Consider the following 12,536-nt stretch of genomic DNA (forward strand, 5'->3'; position numbering starts at 1 on the left):
GTTAAGGCTTTGGAACCAGACTATCATGGCTCTACCACTTATGAGTTGTATGACCTTGGGCAAGATGCTTACACTGCCTGTTCCTCTGTTTCTCCATAGTTAGAATGGGTTATGATAGCACCTTACTTCAGGAGGTTTTTGTGAGGATTAAATGAAATAATAATAATAGCTGTAATTTTTTTTTTTTTTTTTTTTTGAGACGGGGTTTCACTCTTGTTGCCTAGGCTGGAGGGCAATGGCGCAATCTCCGCTCACCGCAACCTCCGCCTCCCGGGTTCAAACAATTCTCCTGCCTCAGCCTCCCGAGTAGCTGGGATTACAGGCATGCGCCACCACGCCCAGCTAATTTTGCATTTTTAGTAGAGATGGGTATCTCCATGTTGGTCAGGCTGGTCTCAAACTCCCAACCTCAGGTGATCCACCCACCTCGGCCTCCCAAAGTGCTGGGATTACAGGCATGAACCACCTCGCCCAGCCACAGCTGTAAAATGTTTAGAAGATTGTCTGGCAAAGAGTAGACATTCAGTAAACAAGAGAGTTTAAAATTGCATTTTGGCCACTACTTTAAATATACATACAAAAATAAGTGTTACAAATTTTTAAAACTCGGATATGTTAAAAACTCCCTTTAAATGTATATATTAGCCTTTGGAAGAAACCTCTTGAGTTAATTTATTTTTTGAGAAGGAGTTTCACTCTTGTCGCCCAGGCTGGAGTGCAATGGCACGACCTCGGCTCACTGCAAACCTCCGCCTCCTGGGTTGAAGCAATTCTCTTGCCTCAGGTGCCCGCCACCACTTCCGGCTATTTTTTATTATTATTATTTTTAGTAGAGACAGGGTTTCACCGTGTTAGCCAGGCTGGTCTCGAACTCCTGACCTCAGGTGATCCTCCCTCCTCGGCCTTCCAAAGTGCTGGGATTACAGGCATGAGCCACCACGCCCGGCCTTGAGTTATCTTTTCACATTAGTAATCCTTACAAAATGATGCACAAATGGAGCCCAAATCAAATGCTCTACCAGAGCACCATCTATCAGTTATCTACTGCTACCCAACAAATTTGGTACTCCCAAACTTCGCAGTTGGGTACAGCAAACATCTATTATTTCACCGTTTCTGTGGGTAAGAAATCCGGGAGCAGATTTGCTGTGTATTTCTGACTTCAGGTCTCCCATGAGGCTTCTATCGAGGTGTCAGCCAGGCCGCAGTCGTCTCCAGGCCCAACTGGGGGAGAGTCTGCTCCTGAGTTCACTCCTGTGGACCTCTCCACATGGCTGCCTCACAACATGGCAGCTGGCTTCTCCCAAAATAAGCATCCAAGAGGGAAAGAGCAAAAGCACTCGAGATGAAAGCTAGTCTTTTTATAACCATCTTTGAAGTGACAGCCCAGCACTCAGCTCTATTCTATCCCTTAGCGTTGAGTTACTAAATCCAGCTCTTGCTCAAGGGGAGGGGATTACACAGGACGAACACCAGGACAAAGGGATTATTGGGGGCTATCCTACTGGCTGCCTACAACAGATGGATGCATTGAATGGTCATTGGAGCCAAAGATGAGGCCTATCTGAAAGGCATGCGTTACTTCAGAGAAACTTAGGTGAATCTAAAATGTAGTTCTTCATAAAAAACAATTTCCTGTTGATTCCTTTAATCAGTATTTACTGAACCCACTCTATACCAACCTCTGCAGGGAATAAAAGGATGCATAAGAGAAGGAGCTGTCCCCAGGGGAGCTCATTTTCTTTGCCCCTTTCCTCATTTAGGAAATGCCTTTCCTGAGGCTCAAATTGCTGGGAGAGAGAAAGGGGGAGAGAGGAAGTGTGGCAGAAGTGTCCAATATGTGAGATGCAGGCTTCATCTCACAGGATCACAGGGAAAAGTGGAAACGGCAACCAGGCATGCCCTCGAAGTAGCTGTTGAAAATGTAAAACTCTAAAATCTCAGAGTATGTGGCCAATCATTCATTCCTTCATTCTTTCATTCATTCCTTCAACAAATGTGTATTGAGCTTCTTCTACGAACTCTATAATTCTAGCCTTTGAGGCTACAACAATGAAGCTGACACAATTCCTACCCTTGAAAAGCTTATCTGCTTGCAGATGGTGACGAGCAAGACACAGGTATGTAATGTTAGGCACTGGTAAGTGTTATTGAGGGGGAAAAAAAGCAAAATAAGCAAGGAAAATGTTATTTGAATATGGTGATCAAAGAAGGCTTTATGGGGAAATGATTTTCTTTAGCAGAGACCTAATTTAAGTGAGAATAGAAAAAATACATGAATATCTGAGTGCTTAGTGTTTGGAGTGCTACAAGGGCCCAGTGTGGTTGGAGAGGGTGAAAAGGAAGAGAGCTTTCTGGAACAGATCTGGTAGATCTTATAGACAGGAAAGGAGGGTTACAGGAGCCACTGGAAGCTTTTAAGCAGGGATGTGAGGTGATCTCATTTACATTTCAGAAAGCTCACACTGGATGCTGTGGACTGAGATAGAGCTAGACCCGTGCAATCAACACACTGCCATCCTTTGATAATAGCTCCTGTATTTGTTTGCCAGGGATGCCATAATAAAGTACCACAAACCCAGTGGCTTAAATAGCAGAAATTTATCCTCTCACAGTTCTTAAGGCCAGAAATCCAAGATCAAGGTGCCTGCAGGGCCACGCCCTCTCTGAAGGCACTAAAGAAGGATCCTTTCCAAGGCTCTCTCCTGGCCTCTGTAGACCTTGGCTGCAGCAGCATAACTGTAATCTTCACATGGCATTCTCCCTGTGTGTGTTTCTGCATCTAAGATTCTCCTTTTTATAAGGACACCAGTTATATTTAATTAGGGGCCCACCCTACACCAGTATGACCTTGTCTTGACTAATTATATCTGCAACCACCCCATTTCCCAATAAGGTCACATTTTGAGGTACCAGAGTTTAGCACTTCAACATATGCATTTGAAGGGGACACAATTAAATCCGTAACAGCTCTCTTTCTTCTCATGTTATTAGAGTGCATGCTAAATGATACAAATGCTTCAGCAGAGATTACTAGGGAACGGGTGCAGCATGGGAGGAGGAAAGTGAGCCAGAGAGGTGCTATACTTAGGGACAGATGTGTCCACAGCCTGTCTCTATCCTGCTCAACCTCAGAGGTTGTAAACAAAGGCCAAACTTTTCTAGAAATTCAAGTATATGCTGATAGAAACAATACCATTTCCACCTATGTATTTGTCATCTTCTCAGACCATCAGCCCCAAGTGAATTACCTTTTTTTTTTTTTTCTCACCCTATGTGTCAGAATCACACGTCTTCCCGCCAGGAGAGGAAAGCTCCTAGGTACTTTTGTGTAGGTAAGCTCATTAGGAAAAAGCAACCTATTTAAGTGAATTAATGAAACACTTCTGGATTCTGTGCAAATTAGGCCTGTGTAATATGAAGAAGGGAGAAAAAAATGTGCTGTGGTTTTATAGAGAGGTGGGAAATGCCCTCAGCATTTATTATACTTAATGATGAGATATTGTTGCTAGGTGGTTTGAAGGATAAAGTTTACATTAATAATATGTGATGCAATGAATCTACATTAGTGTGAAAAATTATTTTATTTACCTTTATGCAGCCTATCTGGTCTACTCATTACGTGGTTTATTTTGCAATGTCCTTAAAATACTGGACATAATCCCATTTATAAATTCCTGCCTCAAAGATGACATTGAATGGATATTTAGGAGGGGCATCCAGGAAAGGGGGAGTGGGAAAACCCTAAATTAATAATCCCGGAATGATACATTGAATGCTGCACTATCAGTTTGAAGCTGCTGGGTGGAAAGATGCAAATGAAAATCTGTTGTGTCCTCTTGGGACTTCTCAGCACAGCCCAAAATACAATTAAAATTGTGCAAGAGGCCTAAGTTGAACTTTTATAATCATATGGCAAGTTATTTTTACAACAATTAGCAGTTTCAAAGTTCTTAATACGTTATAAGTACATATAGTTTTTCCAAAGTAATTTTTCAATACAACTGCTGGGGAAGTGGAAAGAGCACAAGAATGAAAATAAGACAAACCATGTTCTAGTTCTTGATTCTTCCACTAATGAGTCAAGAGGCTCTGGGTGAAACCCCCAACCTCTCTAAGGCTCAGTTTTCTCATCTGTAGAATGAAGACATCAAGCCCACTTCCAGTTCTAACATCCTATTATTCTGCATGAAGACATTCAATAAATATTTGGCCGTGATACATCTTCATGGAATCAAATTTGTAAATGGGACAGAGAACCGAGCCTCAAACAAAAGTAGGTGGACAACTTTGAAGGGCATAAATCTTGCATCATTCTCTTCTTAATATCTCCACTTCTTTCACCTTAGTCCCAGTCAATCTCATGTCACCTGGATGATTGCAAGAGCCCCTAACTGGCATCCCTGCTTCCATTCCCACCTCCCTCTAATCTTTTGATTATATTATTTCATTTCATTCTTCAGAACTCTCCAACACCTCCCATTTATTTAATGAATTTGTGGAGTACTTAACCCATGGCACAGGTGCTGGAAATACATGGTTAAAAAAACAGACAATTCTCTGCTTTTATAGAGCCTACTTTATATTGGAAAGAACAGGGAGATAGACAATAAATTAATATGCATGACATAATATAAGGAAGTGATAAATACAATGAAAAAGTCAAAGCAAAGGAAGGAGAGTATATGAGGAAAGTGCTACTTTAGATATGCTAGTCAGGGATAGCCTCTCTTGGCGTAAGATGTGTTAGAGAGCTAATCTTCAACCAGATCATCTTGGTCCAGGATGACCTTGTAGGTCTTCTTTCCATTACCTTGTAGGTGATGGAAAGGACTTAAGATTTTATGTTGTGAAAAAACAGTGGCGAGTCTGAAGCAGTGATATGGTTTGGATGTGGTTTGTTGCAGCCATGACTCATGCTGAAGTTTAATTGCCAGTGTGGCTGCATTAGAAGTTGGAACCTAGTGGGAGATGTTTTCGTCATGGGAGTGGATCCCTCATGGATCCCTCATGAACAGAATAATGCCCTTCCTTGGTGGTGAGTGAGTTCTCGCTCTCGTGAAAATGGATTAGTTACCATGACAGCAGGTTATTAAAAAGAGTCTGGCTTCCTTGATTTCATTCTCTTGCTTTCTTTCTCACCATGTGGTCTCTACCTAATCTTGGACTTTCCACCCACCAGAATCATGAGCCAAATAAACATCTTTTCTTTATCTATTACCCAGGTTCAGGTATTTTGTTCTAGCAACACAAAATGGACCAAAACAAGCAGAAAAGAGAAATGATCAGATATGCCTTATTAAAGAAACACTGTGGATTCTTGGTGGAAGTTTTACTAACAGAGACAGGAGTGGAAGCAGAGAGACCATAAAAGTACTATTAGGTAACACAGGTGAAAAATGTTGGTGGCTCACATTAGCATGATATCAAGGGATGTGTAAGAAATATTGGGATTTCAGATGTATTTTGAAGTTACTGCTGGCCTAGCTTATGGCTTGAATGTAAAGTGACAATGGGAGAAAAAATCATTATGTGAGGTGTCAACATTTTTGGCTTAAGCAACTCTGGCACAGTGTTATACATGTGTTAACATACATACATGGTTAAGGATGAGCAGCTGATTTGGGAAGGAAGGTAAGAAATCGGTTATTCAGTTCTAGACACATTAAGCTTAAGATGCTCATTAGATATTAAACAGATATCAGGTAAGCAGTTGGGTCTGAGTCTGGAGTTTGGGGAGAAGTTGGGGCATGAGAAAAACATTTGGAAATGAGTAGTATATTTGAAGCCATGAGACTAAATGATATCATCTCAGCAAATGAATATAGGAGAAGCAGCAAGCTAATACCTGAGCCTTGGGGCTCTCCAGTGTTTAAAGTTTGGGTAGAAAAGAATACTCCAGCAATGGGGCTAAATCATAGGAGACTATCTACAAACATTCCCCAACACACCTACTAGTCTACTTGCACCAATATCCTTATCTCCTCTTGCGGCATGAACTGGGCCTGTGCTGTTCTCCAAAGCCCAACAGTTCACCTACCCACAGAATCTTATTTCTTTTCCTGTGCTCAAATACATAGCTTCAGCAATTATCCCCTCTCAATTATGCAAATTCCAATTTCATTCATCTATCAGACCCTTCCATCAGGATACAGATATCCTTCTTAAAAAATAAATACACAAAAAGGGAAAGCTCCTTTCCTCTTGTATTTACCTTCAGCTACTGTTCATTTTATGATCTCCTGGAAAGCAACACTCCTCAAAACAGCTGACCAAAGTTGCTACCGTTAATTCCTCTTCTATTCTCTTTTGAACCCACTCTAATCTGACTTTTGACCTTAACACTTCACAAAACCTTCACCAAAAACTTCCACATTGCCAAATCCAGAAGTCGACTCTCTGCAACATTTAAATCGCTGATCGCCCTCTTCCTTCTTGAGATCATTGTTTCACTTAGTTCTGAAAACATCATTTATTCTTGTTCCTTTTTCTATCTTACTAGCTGCTTCTTCCTGGACTCCTTGAATTCATTCAACAATTATGTACTGCCTATTTTGCGCCAGGCATTGTTGTTGGCACTAGAGACACAGCAGTGAACAAGCCAAAGCCCTTGCTCTCATGGAGCATATCACCTTCTATTAGGTAGAAACAAACGAGGATGCACTGGGATCCGAGTGAAGACAGTATTTCAACAGGGCAGGGTGTTCATCTGGTGGAGGTCGAGTGAGATGAGGGCTGTGAATTAACCACTGCACTTGGCATTTAGGGAGTTGAGCACAGCCTGACATTTTGAATTTTAGTGAAGAAGTAGAAACAAAAATCTGCTTCAAGTGGGTTTCAGATAAAATGGCAAGTAAGGAAGAGGTTGTCGCAAGTGTACTCAATCCCTTTCAGGGCATTTTGAGATAGGGCTACTTGCTTTTTTTTTTTTCTAGAATATTTTCTTGCACTCTTCATTTTTGATGTCTCAGCTTACATGTCATCTCTCAGTGAAGTATTCTCTACCACTCAGTCTAACTTCTTCCTACTTTGTCATTTTCTCTCATGGGCCCATGTTAATTTTCCTTCACAGCACTATCATGTTTATAATTATAGACTTCAGTATTTGAAATGTGTTTATAATGTCTGTTGTGCTATGTTTTAAATTCCATTAAGTCTGTTTAAAGCTCTCCAAGCTGAGTGCCTAGAGTGTTACTGGCACAATATACTTCTTATTTAAACGAATGAATGAATAAATGACCAGTCTTTTTCCTCTGGAATTTTGCTGAAGGGTGCCAAATCACTTGGTTAAAGTGGAACTACATTTCTCAGAATCCCATTCCCTTTATGTCTCCTGAACACAACTGGTGTTGGGGGGAATTCGTACAAGGTTTAGAAAGTGGAAGTAAATCACTAGTCATAATCTTGGAAGGTCTTGCAGTCAAATATGTGGAGAATAGACAGATTCAGAAGTGCCCAGGAGAGTCAAACTTGCCACTTCTCTCCTGCATTCCTTGTCTAGTTCTTCTTTATGATTACTAGATCTGGCTTCAAAATCAGTTTCAAAATCAGAAGTTTGGTGGTTCCCCAGAGGTGGAACTAATCAGAGGCCATAGTTTCCCCATCCCTATTAAGGACATTCCCTTTGCAGTCTCAGTAAACTCTTGTGGTGCTTGTCCACCCTGCACCAGTGCTTCAGAAGGACCAGTTGGTGATTCTATCTCCTTTCCTCCAACTCTCCCCTCTGCATATTACTTTGCTAGTATTTGCCACAATTAGATAGGTATAATTCTATAATAAATATCTTATCCAGAGTCACAGTGGCTCTAGTTTCCTAACTAACCTTGGTTGTTGGCATTGCTACTTCTGAGCTTGGATACATGAAATCCTCTTCTTCAGAATTGAGCGCTTTTCCTGTGTATTTTATGGAATCATATCACATACTGTTTGATAAACTCTACACGAGCTGCGTTAATCATGGTCCCAATGAGAGACACATGGCACATCCGTAATGGAGAATTTAATGAAGAGATTGTTTACAGAGCCTAGAGCAGGGTTAAGGGTTAAGTGAAACCAGTGAGGCTTGGTAAGGCCTCCTGAGCTAGGAACAATGAAGAACAAGGACCTAGTTCACATAAACAAGGGGACCGAGCAATTTCAGAAACCTGGAAAGCTGGAGGAATCTGTAAGAGAGGGCCTGAGATGATGCATGGCCAACCCATAGCCCCAAACAGAGAGATCTCTGGAATAAATACCTTGACTTCAGGGTCTCCCATCCTCCCATCCCTGCCAAGGCCTCCCATTGCCCAAACTCAATCGTAAGTCAGAGGGCAAGGGACTGTGGTTGGCATAGTCCATGAAGATCAGCCTCCTAGGGCCTGCAGCAGCGGGATGGGATGGTACAGAGTGCGTGTAGGGGCAAACGCAGAATGTCCACCAGGCTGTTGCATCCAGATTTATGTGAAAGTAAACCAGTGTTCTTTCTCCAGATGCAACAACCATGTTATTAGGGATCTCATTCCTGCCACAAATATGCCTGAAAGGGCACTCTTCACTCAGGAGGACACAGTCTAGTTCTTTATCTGGTGCACATTAAAGTGAGCAAGATAATAAGTGTTCATTCAGGTGGAAATCATTCAGCTCTAATGTTTCAATGTCTCTTTTGTATTTTTGTCTTTTTTAAGAATCATGAAGGCATAGATTTTTAATTTAGCTGCAGTGACCTATGTATCAAAACTTACAGGCCTGTTTTGGGATTTTCACATTTGAGATTTCCAAGAAAAAAAGTCATAATTTTATTGTCATCAGGAAAACTAATTGAGAAGCACAAAAACCCTGATGACGGCTTCACAGTGACTCAAATGAATTTAATTGGATATTGCCGCATCCTCATTCAACATTAGAGGTTTCGTTGAATGTCACAGTATTTCAAATACCAAATGATTTGACGGAGCAAAACAAGTCATTTTAATCAGAGAAATGACATTCAATAATCACAAAAACTCTATGTGGAATGACTTGTGCTGGGAATTAACAGGGATTTCCCTCTAACAGTGGGGCATGTAGCGGCCAGGCCTGTCTCCTTGCCCATTTGCTGGCAATAGCAGGCTGGGATTTCCTGTGGCTGAAAGAAGGATCTCTGGATTCTGTCACTGGCAATGGTAGGCCACTGCCCTATCATTAAACCTCTGGGGTAGTTTATTTGTCTTTGATGAAACTACTTGATTACTCTCTTCCATGCCAGGTTTTAGTATCTTCCATGCCAGATTTTAGTAACTTCTATCCATTTGCTTTTTTTCAGCTTTATGCCACTGAATAAGATTCTTACTCACATCCAGGTCCATCATTGTTTTCTTGCATCTTCACATCATTATTTGATGAATTATTATATTAGGTGAATCCCAGTAAAGAGCAATTAGTTCTCAAAATTTCTACCAAGGTTTACCTACTGCAGCAAAAAGTGATCTTGTACTTCTGGGATTTGTGAGAAGGAAGAGAAGACAGGTGCCTCCCATTTTAAACAGGAAATCTTCTAAGTTTCTCATGTTTCATCAATAAAATTTTTATGGATTTTGTATTCTGTGTCATGATATCATAAAATGTAAACATAATAGTTTTCTGTGAATATGAAAAAATTGCAGTTCCATGAAGATGTGCCATATTTTTCTGTGGCCTCACACACCCCAGCACCAGCACACAACTATGGAATGTTATCTGAGAAGGACAAACTTTTGCCTATCAAATTAGCACACACAACTCCCAGTATTATGTATATGAGGGTATTAGCTATGGGAAACAAACTTACTGGAAGAAAAAGACCAGTCAAACATTCATATACTTTGACCCTGAAATTCAGCATTGAAATTTATCCTAGATGTACACAAAGACAGAGCCACAAGAGTGTTTGTCACAGGGCACGGTATAAGCGTGAAAGTCGGAAAGAACATAAATGTCCAACAGTAGTGAACTTGAATAAAGTATGGTGCATCCAAACAGGGACTATTGTACATTTGCTCCCTTTCCCTTCCTAACAGTATCCAGCTTTTGTTAGGGTATTCTCCTCTACCACTCCCAACCCATATACTTCAGTCGAGGAGCACACCCTCTGCTCAAGGAATAAGCCTTGATCAGTTTCATCCAATCAGGATAAGCCTGTTCTTTGCACTACAGTCATTGGTTCAGGTAAACAAGCCCAAACCAATAGGTACAATGTCTTTCTCTCTAGGGCTTCCTACTAGAATTGGCTTTCTCACTACCTCTATTCTACCCTCTTTGAGTTCCTGGAGCTAGAAGATTAAATGTTGTGTTTAATGTGTTCAAGACTCCCTGAGACCAAGTTTCTCCAATTGAGTTCTCCTGGTTGAATACAGTCATGTGATACTTGGAAGCTGGCAGGAGGGTGGACCCATCTTTCTAGGATAATGTAGACAGACTTGAGTGCTGGCAGTTGCCAGCCTCCCTAAACCTGTTTCTTCATCTGTAAGGCAGGGGGAACATTGAATACCTTGCATGGAAATATGGTAGTTGCCTTTATGCTCTCTTTTTCAATATTTCTTATCTAGACATTGCAATGGCAGTGTCATTCACCTGAGTGGTCTGAGAATTCTTGGATTCTTGGTTACAGATGACTATGATCATGACTTTATTGTGCTCAGAATCCGGAGTGTGTTTAAGAACCTAAGCAAAGTGGATCACTGCATTCAGGGCAGAAAAGATCTGCTCAGACCCTGGGTTGTCCACACCATGCCTGTGGCTTCTTTATAAATGTATTCTGGGCCACCCTGAAAAAATTCCAGACAATAGATATTTGGTATTTCCACAAGAGAAACTGAATAGGATCTCAGGGATCAGAGAGTTGTTCTTGGCTCTGATATGTTCTAATTGACCCTGAGTAAATAAACTCACCCCTCAGGACCTCTGTTAGTTCATCAGAAGAAAGGTTTGAAATAAGTTCTTTCAATTTTAGCAGCTTCGTATATTAGTAAGACAAAATCATTCAAAGTTTTTATGCAAACTCAATGTTTATGTAACTGAAGGTCAGCCCTGAAATGCTTTTATTTCATATACATCTTTTAAAGCATGCCCTTTAATAAATCTATCCTGGAGTATAAAACATAAAAAAACAATAAAGTGTATTGCACAGAATAGCAAGGTCCAGGGCATATTATAAATTGACACGTATGAAAATTGCTGATATTTTATCTTACTTTACCCACAAATGGGTAATTTCGTGTGACTCAACCTAGTAAAATTATAATAATTTTTAGATGTGTTTGTCTTGAGCATCAGCAGATTAGAAAAAAAAAAATCTGATAATAGTCATGCCAAGGACTGTGAGTTTTAAGTGAAGGGGCATAGTCATTTGGGGGATTGATATTGGGGAATCACGTTTTTCTTTGACTTCACATGTTGTTGCCAAAATCTTTTGAGTTACTTTATTTTTTCAGAGGTGGGGAGTATGGTAGAAGAGAGAAAGATACAGCCATATTTTAATTTCTATAAAATAGAAAAAGATATCTGAATACTCTCTTGTCCTCTAGCCAGAAAGCCCTCCCCATTCATTCTCTCCCACACACTGGAGCCTAAAAATGTGCTCAACCTGAGCTCTGTGATAACCCATCGTGCTCTTCTTTCCTGGGCATCCTCATGGTGGCAATCATCACAGGCTCATGGACACTACAGGAAACTTGTTTCCTTGTGTTTTTTAATCCAATTCTTTGGCAGAGTGGGCGGGCATAGATCCCATGTCTATGTCAATAATGCTGGTAATATTACAATGGCAAACACTATATAGCACTTATTATGTGCAAGGTACCAGTTGAAGTGAGTTCTCTTTACTTGCCCCAGATCACAACTAGCAAGGGCCCAGAAATGACCCCAGCCTCTGCTGCGACCTCATGCTCTGCTACATTTCTGGTTGGTCTTCCAAACACATCATTAGCACGTCAGTGCTGCAGGCACAATTCCAGAGTAAGTCTCAGGAAAGAGTAACTGCCATCTACAATCATAATTTATCTTATGATGAATGAACTGACCATTCATTCCCTTTGTATCTGTGTGGGGATAGAGGTACAGGCCTTGTACCCATAGAAGGCTAGAATTTCCAGGTGAAGGGAGGGCAGTGTAGTTTCTACAAGTAACTTCTGTCTCTGAGATTCTGACACGTCCCTGTAGATGCACCCCCACTTGAAACTCTGCCTTAGATATTGTTGGGGAACAGAACCTACTTGACCTATTTCTATTGCTTTTCAAGGTTTAGATTGATAAGAAAGTATATGCTATTTACTAAGTTTTAATAGAATTACTTCATTTATTCTTATTTACCTAGTGCGTTGCTTATTTATCTACTCTAGATGAAATAATTTTTAAACTGTAAACCTATGGCATTTTATATTCAAATGCATGTTATTGTCTTCAGAGTACTCCCTTCAGGAGCTCTATTCCCACTTCACTGATGCTGCTTTTTTTGTTTTTTTGTTTTTTTCTGAAGGGGTTGAAAATCTTGGTGATTGGTCTTCTGAGTTGGTTCACAGACCAAGAAACCAAGTTGGTTTTTG

This window comes from Pongo pygmaeus, chromosome 1 (assembly GCF_028885625.2).
Source record: "Pongo pygmaeus isolate AG05252 chromosome 1, NHGRI_mPonPyg2-v2.0_pri, whole genome shotgun sequence".
Lineage (NCBI taxonomy): Eukaryota > Metazoa > Chordata > Mammalia > Primates > Hominidae > Pongo > Pongo pygmaeus.